This window comes from Nicotiana tabacum, chromosome 16 (assembly GCF_000715075.1).
Source record: "Nicotiana tabacum cultivar K326 chromosome 16, ASM71507v2, whole genome shotgun sequence".
NCBI classification, from domain to species: Eukaryota; Viridiplantae; Streptophyta; class Magnoliopsida; order Solanales; family Solanaceae; genus Nicotiana; species Nicotiana tabacum.
Genome location: NC_134095.1, coordinates 9,181,726 through 9,196,839, shown reverse-complemented (window position 1 = coordinate 9,196,839; position 15,114 = coordinate 9,181,726). Strand labels below are relative to the sequence as shown.

At 37.8% G+C, this 15,114-nt stretch overlaps 1 pseudogene; it reads left to right on the top strand.

Annotated features, from left to right (window-relative positions):
- The first annotated feature begins 762 nt into the window (after positions 1 to 762).
- The window catches only part of LOC142170148 (serpin-ZX-like), a 97,375-nt pseudogene continuing 83,023 nt past the window's right edge, over positions 763 to 15,114 (top strand).

The following is a 15,114-nucleotide window of genomic DNA, read 5'->3' as shown; positions in this document are numbered from 1 at the left end:
TGGATTTTGTCTGTTTGCATTATTCGAAGCCCCTGACAGCGCCTGCTTCAACTCCGTCATAACCTTATCTTGTCGTGTAAGGTGGCCTAGAATGATCGCATGTTGCTTTTGCAAGACCCTCACCGCAACAACGCCATGTTCCTCATCATTATCATTAGGAGTTATCTCCCGAACCTGTCGAGGATATTGCCTATCATGCACCAGTGGCGCCAATTCCCTCGTTGTGGGTGTCACTGATTGAGTCCTCGAAATGAGGCTGATCTCCTCGAATCTCGGCGTTGTGTGTGTGTTGTTAACAGTGTTATTTGTCATTTCTTATGATTTTTTCTCTAAGACAAAATAATCCAAACACGGTAGTAAAAAAAGGCAAGGATTAATGTAATATTTAATTGCACGGCTGTCTAGGCCCCACGACAGGCGCTAAACTATTTACCCGTAAAACGATACTATTAAATTTGTACGTGGTTTCTAGACAAGTGAACTAATTTGATCCTGAAATAATAAAATAAATGAAGAATTATGCAATACTTAGCCTTAAAATGTAGACGAAACGGCAGAAGCAACAGTTCCGGGAACATGGTTTCCGGGCACCACAATAATGAAATCAAAAAGCAAGAAAGTGAAATTGTATTAAGCTTTGAATAGAATGTAGTGTGAGTTTGCCAGAAAATTCGTGTGTTTTACAATGACAGTTGAGCTTATTATTTATAGCTATGTCTAGGAAAGGAGGTCCTAGGATCATGCCCTTCTTTAATGTCAATTATGAGAGGCATTGATGAAGATGTAATCATAAATGCCAAATTTCTTTTAATGGCCAATCATATTTAATACCATAGAATATTTCCTATTAAATGCTACCGGGCGAGGAGTATTTATGAGCGTTATTCTTCCCGGTGACAGACAGAACAGTTGCCTTCAGTTTTGGACATCCCCCTCGTCTTAGGTTCCACGTGTCCCTTTTTTGGACGGCCACGTGGCATAGCATATTTTACCCTATACAAAACCATTCAGGCTAATTAATGGAGTGAAAAGTTTAATATTGTAACATTTTACATTAACTAGTTACCAGATAACGAGACACGGAAAAACCTAAGTACATATTTATATATCATGTTACACCAAATCATTTGACACATATATAACATGTTTCTTCTATACATACTATATCAATTCATTATAATTAGTACTATAATTTTTACTTCAGCAGAGTACTAAAATCTCGAGTACTCATAACTGAAAGAGGTAGGGCTAGCATTTAGACTCAAACGAGAAGGGACTAGGGTTTGTATTATAGCTTTCAAGTTTCAAAAAAACATGGCCAATGCAATAACGAAGAGAAGATTGATTCTTGTCCACAGGTTGCTGCTCGGCTTCTTTTTAAGGAGGTTAAAGAAAGTGATAAATCTAATTATAATAACATATTGTTGTCTCCACTATCATTCCACGTCGTACTGAGCATGACGGCCGCCGGAGCAACGGGATATACGTTAAATCAGATGCTTCAATTTCTTGGTGTTAGCGATGATGACGATCTAAATTCTAACTTCTTAAATATGGCTACTGTTTTTGAGAGCAATGGTAATATTAATGGTGGCCCTGATTTGCGTTTTCTTAGCGGAATGTGGGTGGCTCATACACATGAACTGAGAGACTCTTACAAAGAATTAGTCAACTCTGTCTATAAAACTGACGCTAAAGTTGTTAATTTTAGACGCAAGGTGCGTGTTTCCTTTAATCTATTGAGTTTCTTTTTAATCTTTTATCCCTTTTTTGGTGAATTGAGGTGTGTACAATCTGGTACAAACATCATCGTCACTAAAAAATCTTCAAATATGTAGGCATTGATGTTATTGCATGCCAAATGATACAATCTTCAAACACGTAAAACCAGAGGCGCATCTAGCTAGGCTAAGGAGTATGAGTTCACGTGAACCTATACTTATTTCCTTAAATCATGTATAATATTATAATATTTTTTTAAAATCACTTAAACATGTATATGTGTGCACACCCATGCTTGAAGACTCTTATAATGTACATAATTATTGGGTGTACCTCTACAAGTGAAATTGGACGATCTTGTTTTTGGCACGGAATATAGATATATATGAAAATCACTAAAATATCAAAAAGAATATAAATTTGGAACTATAATTTTAAAAGTGTAGTAGATTCGTGGTAGAATACTGAAGTTAAATATGTTAAATGTAAATTGTAGATTCAACTGTTCATAATAGTGCCCCATCATCTTGAAATCATGGATAAGTAGAATTTTGAGTAATTATACAACACAACATTTCGAGTAATTAGTACTCTACTTTTTGCTTAAGGGAATAATAGGTTTAAGCCACATGCAAGTATGGTTAATTTCTTAATGATCACAATAGATTTATATCACTAATGCCACAAGGGCTTGTTCTTAAGTCTCTGAATTAGCATAGATAATTATTTTAACACCACACTGGCTAGTTCACGGTATTTGCCAACCAAATTAATTTAGCCAGATGAGAATAGATCTCACTTTTTTAATCATCATATCATCATATCATACTATATTGTAAGTATGAACACTTGTAGGTGAAGTGAAATTACTAAAATGTCCTTCAAAAATTGAATGACCAAATTACCTTCTACCTAAAATTAAAATGACCTCACATTAAATGATGTTTCATACTTAATATTGTGGTAATAAATAATTCACAACATTCATGAAAAAAATAGTTCCAATAACAGGTTGCCGTACATTCAGCCGTTATTATATACACTTTAGAGACGCTGCAAATTTTAATTAATTTATTGTATTCTATGTGCTTTCATCTTGGATTGAAGACAATTTTATAGAAAATTGTAGATGTACTCCGTGCAATGTTATTTAAAAAGCAAACTTAGTTAGATTGTGGAATGAGAAATATACTTGAAGCCTCTATGGAGTACTCATGAGATTCATCAATTATAGACAAAATTCATTCAAATAATTTAATATAACATCAAATTCATCTTCTTAATGCAAATTATACATAATTGATTGGTCGTTCATATATGTCGTTTTGTTTCTCTTTTTTCTAAAATCACTATAAATCATTTTTGTTATCAAGATAAGATAAAACCAATCATTTTGTAAGGGTGAAAAGCTTGAAGCATCGTAAATTCTTGCGGGACTGCTCGAAAACTAAAGATAAATTTTGCAGACGCAATGCTAAAAGGCAAAAAGAGGAGAAAATCATATATTCCCTCCGTTTCATATTAGATGAGATACTTTGCTTTTTAGTCTGTTCCAAAACAAATTACACATTTCTAAATTTGGAAATAATTCAACTTTAAACTCTTTCATTTTACTCATTTACTCTTAATGAGATGTTTTTATAGCCACACAAATGTCATGACCCACAAACTTTTACCCCTTAAACTTTTAAGACCACAAATTTCACAAGTCTTCTTCTTTTTTCTTAAACTCCGTGCCAAATCAAACTACCTCATCTAATATAAAACGGAGGGATTACAACTTATATGTGAATTTATTAGTTAATTAGAAATTAAAAATGTCAATAAATCTCCTACATTTCCACTTTTCTTTAAACTCCGTTGTAGCTATGGTAAATAAAACTAAAATAATAGTAAGCAAGAAATAGGAGGGGGTGGAATCGGGGAGGATAGTGAATCAGTGGAATGGGTTGAATATGAAAATACGTGTTTTTGTAAATAGAGGATTGTGTATTTGTCACTTCTTAGCTTTTTAATTTTTTTTTTTTTTTTTAAAAAAAATCAATGCATAATGCACGTGGAACTTGCTTTGAATGTTAATAGGAGCAGTTGTATATACTTGAATTTTTAAATCCAAGTCTGAATTATAGAATTTTATTTTAGTGAAGTCTAATAATTATATTTTCTTTGTAATAATGTGCAACAACGCAATGCCTATGATATATATTCTATATCAGACATAATTCAGATCGTTACCTGTCCAGTGAAGTAGTTCCAATAGCCACAGGGAGAAAATTTGTTATATAACAGTTTAGTTCGATGGAATATATTATATTGGTGACATATATGGAGAAAAAAAAACATATTAAGTCATTGCTCTCGAAAACCTTATGAGCACTTCACATTTACCCCCCCCCCCCACCCCCACCTCCCACCCACCAGTTCATTTTGCTCTCTAATTTCTCAAAAACCTTATGAGCACTTCACATTTACCCCCCCCCCCCCAACCTCCACCCTTTTGCTCTCTAATTTCTCCATCTGTTTACTTATTGTTGTTGTTGTCAACAAATATAGAATTTTACGTCAAGGTTGTATATTTATATAATTTTTTAAAAAGTCAATACTAATTGGTATTAAAATATTGCGCGTATCTAGAATTAGTTATACTAAAAGTAGGAAGCTCCTACCTTCAAAGTGGAATTACGATAATATCCTTTAAAAATTAGGAAACCATTTTAGCCTTGAGCCAAAAAATGGCCTTCCAATAAATGACAACTTTTATTTTTTTCTTTTCAGATGCATTTGCTTTTCTCTTTAAAATAGACTTTAAATAATAATTATTACTGCTTGAATTACAATAATATCCTTTAAAAATTAGGTAACCGTTTTAGCCTTGAGCCAAACAATGACCTTCCAATAAATGACAACTTTTATTTTTTTCTTTTCAGATGCATTTGCTTTTCTCTTTAAAATAGACTTTAAATAATAATTGTTACTGCAATTTAGAGTTATCTAATCTTTCATATTCCTCATTGCAATTCAAATCCGTTGCAATTAGTATTCCCTACTAATGGTTTCTATGTCACGACCTGAATTTTCCACCCTCGGGAGTCGTGATGGTGCCTACTAGTAAAAGCTAGGCAAGCCAACTATTCCAATTAATTTACCCTTTACATTTTTAATCTCTTAACAATTGCAAGTTAACATATTATAAACAACGGAAATAATAATGCGGAAGAACGAAATTTAACAATTAAGCTAATACCAATACGAATCCATAAATATAAACCACTCAGAACTGGTATCACAATCTCACGGACTATCTAAGAAAAAGTACATGTCTGTCCCTAAAATAGAAAAGAACAGAAAGAAACTAGATAGGAAGGGGACGTCAAGGCCCGCGGACGCCTACAGGACTACCTCGGATCTCCGATGAACTGAAGGAAGCAACCTCTAGCTAAGGTCTGTATGCTCCTGTATCGGGATCCGCACAAAAGAGTGCAGAGTGAAGTATCGGTACAACTGACCTCATGTACTGAGTAAGTGTCGAGCCTAACCTCGGCAAAATAGTGACGAGGCTAGGACACAAGAAACAAATAACCTGCAGTTATACAGTATCTAGCAGAATAACAATAATAGGAGTAATTCAAGAGTAATTGGGGGGGGGGGTAACATGCTATGGGGCAAATACCAACATAAGGATCATAATAATAGTAGAATAAGACAATTAAGGCGCTTGAACCGATAACAACAAGAAATCATAACAAACAAGCAATAGGTGCAAGGTATCACCCTTTGTGCTTTTACTCTCAATCCTCACCAATGCAATCAAATAATGAAAATGTGCACGGCATCACCTTTCGTGCTTTATCTCTCTTCCTCACCATATAAATATTAGAAATGTGCACGGCATCGTCCTTCATGCTTTATCTCTCTTCTTCGACATATGCATCAATATCAATGTAAATGTACACGGCATCACCCTTCGTGCTTTATCACTCTTTCCTCACCATATGCATAAGTATGAATGTACACGACATCACCCTTCGTGCTTTATCTCTCTTTCCTCACCCAAACAATAGCAATAACAACATCTCGGCAAGGGAATCAACAACCAGAATAAACACATCCCGACAAGGGAACCAACCATAAGAATTAAATACGTCCCCGCAAGGGAATCGGCTATAATCAAACTTGTACCAACAATTAACTTCACAAATGAACCTCAACTGGAGCCAATGCTCAATAATAAACCAATACCAAGAAGATAATCATAAGTCTTGCTCAACATGGATAATCAACAATCTAGGCAATTGTAGTACTTATTAAGAATAACAACGATCACAATTTAAGACTCATGGGCATGCTTGACACCAACGTATAGATACTCGTCACCAAACCTATACGTCGTACACTACACTAGCACATATTAAATAAAGCACAATACCTATTCCCTCAAGCTAAGGTTAGACCAAACACTTACCTCGAACTTCCACGGCCAACTCAAGCCTCAAACACCGCTTTTTCTTCACAATTCGCCTCCAATTTACTCGTATATAACCCAAATTAATTTAACAACATCAATAAATCCTAAAGAATTCAACCCAATGCTAAATTATAGGTTTTCTATCATTTTTCCCAAAAAGTTAAAAATCGTCCCCGGGCCCGCTTGGTCAAAACTCGAGGTTCGGATCAAAATCCGATTACCCATTCACCCACGAGCCCGAATATGCAATTAGTTTCAAAATCCGACCCCAAAATGAGGTCTAAATTTCAATTATTCAAAAATCCCTAACTCTACCCAAATTCCCAATTTCTACCATGAAAATTCTTGATTTTTGATTAAAAAGTGATGAAAAACTTTGGGTAATTGAAAGAGTAGAGTTTAGAATTGATTACCAACACTTTGGGGATGAATTTGTGTGAAGAAAATTGCCTCTAGGTCTTGGTAGTTCGAAAATATGAAGAAAATGGGTTCTGCCTATTTTTAAATCTGTTTTTAAAAAGACTGGCATGACTTCATCGCGCTCGCGATGGGCCTACCGCGTTCGCATTGGATGGCCCGCGTTCGCGGAGCTTTATCTCCTCAGGCCTTTGCGTTCGCGGTCAAATGTCCGCGTTCGCATATAACAAATCGAGCTCCCTCCCCCAGGCCCACTAACTCTATGCGTTCTCGTGGGCTAGAACGCGTTCGCGAAGGGTAACCCACCAGAGCTTCGCATTCGCGCTCTGAGCTCTGCATTCGCGATGAACAAAATGACCCTTGAGGAAATTTGCCTTACGCGTTCGCGAGTGAAGCCACGCAAACGGGAAGAACAAATTCAATGTGCACTAGCAACAGCTATGACAGTAGAAATTCTAAGTCCAAAACATCCTGAACTCCATCCGAAACTCACCCGAGCCCTCGGGACTACAAACCAAACATGCACACTAACCTAAAAATATCATACAGACTTACTCGTGCAATCAAATCGCCAAAATAACACCTAGAACTTCAAGTTTAACATCAAAATCAAAGAAAAATCTCAAGAACTCTTAAGTTTCAAATTTCACAACCGAGGGTCCGATTCACGTCATATGAATTCCGTTTCTTACCAAATTTTACAAGCACAACTTAAATACCATATAAGACTTGTACTGGGCTCCAGAACCAAAATACGGGCCCGATACCATCAAATTCAAACACATTTAAATTTCCAAAAACTCTTATAATTTCAGTTAAACAATTTTCTTCAAAAATTTATTTCTCGGGCTTAGGACCTCGGAATTCAATTCTGGGCATACGCCCAAGTCCCATATTTTCCTATGAACCCTCCTGGATTGTCAAATTACGGGTCCGAATCCGTTTACCTAAAATATTTACCAAATTCAACTTAATTTCAATTTCAAAGGCAAAATTAGCATTTTTATCAAATTTTCACATAAAATCATTCCGGATATACGCCCGGACTGCCCACGCAAATTGAGGCGAGATAAAAGGAGGGTTTTACAACCTCAGAATACAAAATTGACTTGTAAATCAAGTGATGACCTTTTGGACCATCACATCCTCCACCTCTAAAACAACCGTTCGTCCTCGAACGGACATAGAAAAGAAGTACCCGAGTCGGGGAAAAGATGGGGATATCGGCTCCGCATATTGGACTCAGACTCCCAGGTAGTTGCCTCGGCAGGCTGACCTCTCCATTGAACACGAACAGAAAGGTAACTCTTCTATCTCAACTGACAAACCCGCTAGTCCAGAATGGCCACCGGCTCCTCCTCATAGGTCAGATCCTTATCCAAATGGACAACGCTAAAATCTAACACGTGGGATGGATCGCCGTGATACTTCCGAAGCATAGACACATAGAACACTGGGTGCATAGCTGATAAACTCGGCGGTAATGCAAGTCTTTAAGCCATCTTTCGCGCTCGATCCAGAATCTCAAAAGGACCAAAGAACCTAGGGCTTAGCTTTCCCTTCTTCCTAAATCTCATTACGCCCTTCATAGGCGACACCCGAAGCAACACTCGCTCTCTGACCATGAATGCCACATCACGAACCTTGCGGTCGGTATAACTCTTCTGCCTAGACTGAGCTGTACGAAGCCTATCCTGAATGATCTTCAAGGCATCCTGAACTAAATCTGTACCCAACAACTGAGCCTCTCCTAGCTCAAACCACCCAACCGACATCGCCTACCATATAATGCCTCTAGGGAGCCATTTGAATGCTCGACTGGTAGCTGTTATTGTAGGCAAACTCTACTAATGGCAATAACTGATCCCAAGAACCTCCAAAGTCAATAACACATGCTCGGAGCATATACTCCAAAATCTGAATAGTACTTGGACTGTCCGTCCGTCTGAGGATGAAATGTTGTGCTCAACTCAACCCATGTACCCAACTCATGTTGTACTGCCCCTAGAAATGCGAGGTAAACTACGTACTCCGATCAAATATGATAGACACGGGCACATCATGAAGGCGAACGATCTCCCAGATATAGATCTCAGTCAACCGCTCTAAGGAATAGGAAACTGCCACAGGAATGAAATGCGCTGACTTGGTCAGCCTATCAACATTAACCCATACTATATCGAACTTCCTCTGAGTCCGTGGAGGTCCAACAACAAAGTCTATAGTGATACTCTCCCACTTCCACTCAGGAATCTCAATCTTCTGAAACAAATCACCAGGTCTCTGATGCTCGTACTTTACCTGCTGACAATTCAAACACCGAGCTACATAGACAACAATGTCCTTCTTCATTCTCCTCCACCAATAATGCTACTGCAAGTCCTGATACATCTTAGTGGCGCCCGGATGAATACAGTACCAGGAACTATGGGCCTCCTCTAGAATCAACTTAAGAAGTCCATCCATATTAGGCACACAAATACGACCATGCATCCTCAAAACTCCATCATCTCCAATTGTAACCTGCTTGGCACCCTCATGCCGTACTGTGTCTCTAAGGACAAGCAAATGAGGATCATCATACTGCTGATCTCGGATACGCTCAAATAATGAAGAACGAGTGACTGTGGAAGCTAAAATACGGTTGGGCTCAGAAACATCCAACCTCACGAACTGATTGGCTAAAGCCTAAACATCCAAAGAAAGCGGACTCTCCCCGACCGGAATATATGTAAGGCTGCCCATACTAGCTGACTTCCTACTCAAAGCATCAGCCACTACATTGGCCTTCCCCAGATGATACAAGATGGTGATATCATAGTCTTTCAACAGCTCCAACCACCTCCTCTGCCTCAAATTTAGTTCCTTATGCTTGAATAAGTATTGCAAACTCTTGTGGTCCGTGAACACCTCACACAACACGCCATATAAATAATGCCTCCAAATCTTCAGCGCGTGAAAAATGGATGCTAACTCCAAATTATGAACTAGATAATTCTTCTCGTAGATCTTCAACTATCGCGAAGCATATGCAATAACCTTGCCATTCTCCATCAACACCGCACCAAGTCCAATACCAGATGCATCACAATATACTGTATATGGTGTTGATATACAATTTTTTCCTATGTATTTTTATACCCAAAACACTTCCAAAATAACATAAATGTGCATATATAAGCACACCAAAGGGTTTTGGCATTTTAATGATTTTTTAAACCAATTTATGGCCTATTTTTACACCATAAAATCCAATAATTATTCCCAAAGCTTGCCATTTTGGAGAATAATTTATTTTATTCTCATATTTACACCAAAATATATCCAGCATGATTTTTTGCACATTTTTTACAAATTCGTTTGGTATTTTTAAAGCCAAATTGCATAGCATTTTATAATTACAAAATTGATCCCAATATTTTTGAATTAATATTTATATATTATTAGTTGACTTAGTGCCTTTAATTTTCTTTTAAAACATTTTTACTATTTTTATAAAATAATAAAAGGAAAAATTGGCTATTTCAATTGTAGCCTCAATTCATTTCAATTATAACCCAAATTCCATTTCAATTTCAGCCTGAAATCAGCCCAATTTCGAACTCAATTGGACCAGCCCAATTCATTCAAACCCGACCCCTGACCCATTAACTAAACCCGTCCATTTGTATCTTCAGATCCTGGCCGTTGATCATTTTGATCAATGGCCCTCATCCCTCCTTTCCTTTTTAATTTCGAACGACCTAACCCTATCTCTCATTTCTCTTCGACCGCCACCCTCAAACCCCCCTTTCTCTCAAACGCTCTCTAACACTCAAAAACCCTAACCGTCTTCCTCGTCTTCTCCGACCAAATCTCACCGGAGTCCATGGCTTCTCAGGCCATGAACGGCCTATGCTCACCTCCCTTCACCCCCAAATTATAGTTGTTCGAGATTTCGAGGTTCGACCTCAGCAATGCCCATTCAGATCCTCCACAGATCTGAGGTCCTATGGCCTCTCCGGCTCCATTCCGACGTGTTCGAGCCTTAAAAAGTATAGCTATGGCTCAGACCTGTTCGAGACCAGACCCTTTCCAAGCCTTCTCGTTTCTAGGGTTTCTGAGAAACCCTAAAGCTGTTCGAGGTTCCTTTTTTATTTTATTTTCTTAGATCTTTGGTAAATCTATGTTATACTCGAAGTTTTTAAATCTTTTCCCCAATTTTTATTTTTTAAAAACTAGGCTGTTTCGATTTAGGGTTTTCAAAAATCTTAAAACGACTTCTGTCTCTTCTCCTTCTTCTTTTCTTTGTGTGAATCCGTATATGCCATGTTTCTTACGAGTTTTTCGCTTATGTATTATGTTCTTTCCTCGCATGTCTTCTCCTATGTTCTTGTATTTTGCCATTATTACGCATGTTCTTCTGTTTTGTGTTTTGTTCTTTCTCCTACTGGGTTCTATAAGCATGCTTTATGTGTCTCCCTCGCATATCCCTCTACTATATTTTTTACTGAACTTTTGCTCCTTGCCTGCCTTCACTGGATTTTTTGTTTAAAGCCCTAAGCATGATTCTTCTACTATTTTCCTAAACCTGTATCGCTTTTTCTTTTCTGAACTTGTTTGAGTGACAAGCTTTGCCTAAATGTATTCCCTGTGTTTCAAACTTGTTGTTCTCTCTGTTTGTTTCTCATAAGTCTCTGAAAGAGTCTACTGAGCCTGTTCTATTTGTTGTTTTCTCATCTATGCATCTGATTCAAGTCAGAAACCCTAGTATTTGGGGTTTTTTTTGGCAAGCTTGACTTTGTGTTTGGACTACGGTTCCATTTAGAACCCTGACTCTCTTTCAGACTCATTCTGAGTCTGTGAACCTAACCTTCTTGGGTACTCTGATTTCTTGCTAGTTTTACAACAACTCTCTCTTGTCTCACATGTCTGTATGCTTTTTATATGACAAATTCTCTTCTTTCAAAAGGCCTTTGGCCAGCTTGTGATTAATTCCGAGTTCCTTTTTTAAAAGGTTTGATTGTGTGTTGTTGATTTTCTTTAAATTAAACCCCTCTCACCTTTTTCTGGTTGGATTCATTCACAGTAAGATTTGAATCCTGATTTTACTGGCTGGTTGATTGATTGTCTTTCCTTGTTTGACCTAAACCGTGTATTACTAAACTATTTCCTTAAATAAGTTTCTGTGTATTTTCCCATGTTATGCTGCCTCAGAAAAGATTGTTTAAAACAAATCCTTTCCTTATTTATTTTGCCCGTTTGAATCAAATCCCTTAACCAAAGGGAAACAACTTGTGATTGATTTCAAAACTATTCTCTTACCTTTTTTTACTCACTTTCTGCACTATAAAAGGGACTGCTTTTTTGCACTAAAAAGGGGGTTTTTCAGAGGCTTTCACAGACTTTTCTGCACAAAAACACAGTCTTTTACACATTCGAATACTGAGTTCTTTCACAAAGAAATTCTACTCTCTTCTTCTACTTTGTGCTTTCTGAAACAATTTTGAGCTCTCTCTCTAAAACTCTCAAGTGTTCTGCTGAACTTAAGTCTGCCCCTGCTGTGTTTACTTGCCGGATTGCTCTATTGTTCTGCTTGTTCTTACTTTGCAACTGGTACGTTATTCTTAGTTGAATAATGCTTCTTCATTATATGTTTACTTCCTAGTCTGTTATGTTCTTCTTTACTATGTTTCTGCAACCCTGTTGTGCTTTTCTTATGTGAACTCCCTTTCCCTTTTCCCCTTTGTATGTGAGTATAGTTCCAGCCATAACAGCACTTTGATATTGCTGTCTATGACTCTGAACTGGGTTCTTTGAACCTCCTAACTCAATCAATTCCCACTCCCTTCTTCCCTTTATGTGCTTGAGCCTGGACCTGAGTTTGGTGGTGTCCTAATCACCATCCAGACCTAGGTTTGACCCTCAAGGGTCTGCTCCTAACTTGTTTGACCAAACAAATGGTCAGGGGTGTGCCAGTCTGCACCTATGGTTGGGTATGACCACCATTTGTTATGGCTCCCCAATTCCTTTTCACTTTGCACTTACTCCTAGCTCTAAGTTTTGCCCCTCTCTTGCAAGCCATGCTTTGGGACTCTTGAGCTCCCACTGAACTTGGATGCCTGAGGGCTGGCTATTCCGCAATGCACTATTCTAATTCTAAATGGTATCCTGAGTATAAGCAATGCCGGGAATCCTTGAGATTCCTTGGAACTTTGAAACATTTTGGATAAAGAGAAGGCTTTGGAAATCCGGAATTGGTTAATCACATGTTATTGGACATTAAGATTGAATTAGGTTGTTCGGATCTAGCTGTAAGTTTTTAATGTATTTATTTTCTTTCTTTTGGTCTGTAATAATTTGTATAAAGAATTTGGGGAATATAGTAAAAGGGTGTGGGAGGGGTTTTACATTCTTGCATCAGTAAGGGTAGAAACCATGCTTTAGGATTTTAATTTTTTTTAGAAATCCTGCCTATAGGATTGTTCAATGTTTCTGGTTCCACATCATTTAGAGACCATGCCTATAGGGTCAACGCTTCATTGTGCTACAAATCACATAGAAATCACGCCTATAAGACTTAACGTTCATGTAATCAATGCATATAGAGATCATGCATATAAGGAATGCATATGCATTAGACAAACTGTAGTGTTAATTAACACAATCATCTTTTACAAGTTCAATAACAGGTTTTAAAAATCAAGATAGATATCATGCCTATAGGATTAGCGTCAAATTCGTCTGATTCGCTTAAAGTAATAATGATCTATTAACTGGTCCTTAACGTCTTAATACAACAACGATTTCAGAAGTCTTAATTCTTTGACAAAAACTCTCTTGACTCAGTATGCTTTTAAATCCCTCAAATCGGCATCTTTTTCTGAAATAGTTTCTTTCTAAACATTCTACCTAAACGTTTTACTCAGACCCTAAATTGTCTTTTAAAACAGTTGCGACTTACCCTTTCTTTAGATATTTCTATCTCTGAAACTCTTTCACAACCATTTCTGTGTTTTGTTTTTACTGCAGTCTATACTTTCTTTTCAAAACTCCTCTGCATTAGACTACTTTTTCCTGAAACCAGTACCCTTTAAATCACTCGCTTGAAATACCTTAATTTCTGACAATTGGATCCAAGTTTCCTAATGCAGACTTTCTATCTAAACATATGGGTTGAACTAGTTCGTTCGTTGTTTAAGTTTAATTTAAAGACCAAACCAGTATGTGGCAAGACATGCTAAACTAAGTGTTTATTTGATTAGGGGGTTTACTTGAGCCTTACCTATTTGTCTTATTCATCCTTATATTTGTTACTTGTTTTGTATGTCGCAATTAGAATTTTAACCTTTGAGCTCCATATATGCCTATATCCCTTTCCTTCCCCTTTAGGATTAGAAGTCCTGATACCCCGGGACTGATAGGTTGGCGCGGGTACTAGCATGCAATAAGTAAACGAGACTGATCGCGTTTAAATACCTTAACGGGGTGGGAAGGGTAGATATGGATATGATGACCGATGCGCTAATATCACGTGCGACCCCTCTTCTGAGGAGTGATCGCTGGGTATTGCATTGAAGTGATCCATATTAATTATAAACTTAGGACTCCCCTCCCTTTATTTGCTTTCATCGCTTCTTGTAAAACTGTTCAAATCTCTTTTTCATGAATTTCTGCCCTCTCTACTTACCTTCGAAAATTTTCAACTTGGTCGCAATGTTATGTGCGAATCCTTATTTGATCCTTGATTATTTACTTGTAAAGTCACAATTATAACATGGTCGGGAACCACACTAGTGGATCTTGAGGGGTGCCTAACACCTTCCCCTTGGGATAATTTCTAGCCCTTACCCTAATCTCTGGTCTCTTCATCTCAAACCCTTCTTAAAGTGTCCTAATGCACTATAATCATTAGGTGACGACTCTTCAACTTCTAAATCCAATTCTCAAAAGGGAATAGAGTTGTCCCCCCAATGTCGTATACCCGATTTCTGACCCCACAGTTAGAGAAAAAGGGGGCGTCGACATATGGCCCTGAACCTGTGGGCAAAACCAACATTGGCGCCGTAGTTAAAGCTGTGTTGAGCTTCTGAAAGCTCGCCTCACACTCGTCCGACCACTTGAACTAGGCACCCTTCTGGGTCAACCTGGTCATCGAGGCTGCAATGGATGAAAATCCATCTACAAACCGACGGTAATAGCCCACCAAACCTAAGAAACTCTGGATCTCTATGGATGATGTGGGTCTAGGCTAGTCCTTGACTGCCACAATCTTCTTAGGATCCATCTGAATACCCTCTGCTAATACAATATGACCCAAGAATGCAACTAAACTCAACCAAAATTCACACTTCGAAAACTTAGCATACAACTGACTATGCCTCAGAGTCTAAAGAACGACTTGAAGATGCTGCTTGTGCTCCTCTCGGCTGCGGGAATAAATCAAAATATCATCAATGAAGAAAATCACGAAGGAATCCAAATAAGGCTTGAACTTAGTTCATCAAATCCATGAAAGCTGCTGGGGCATT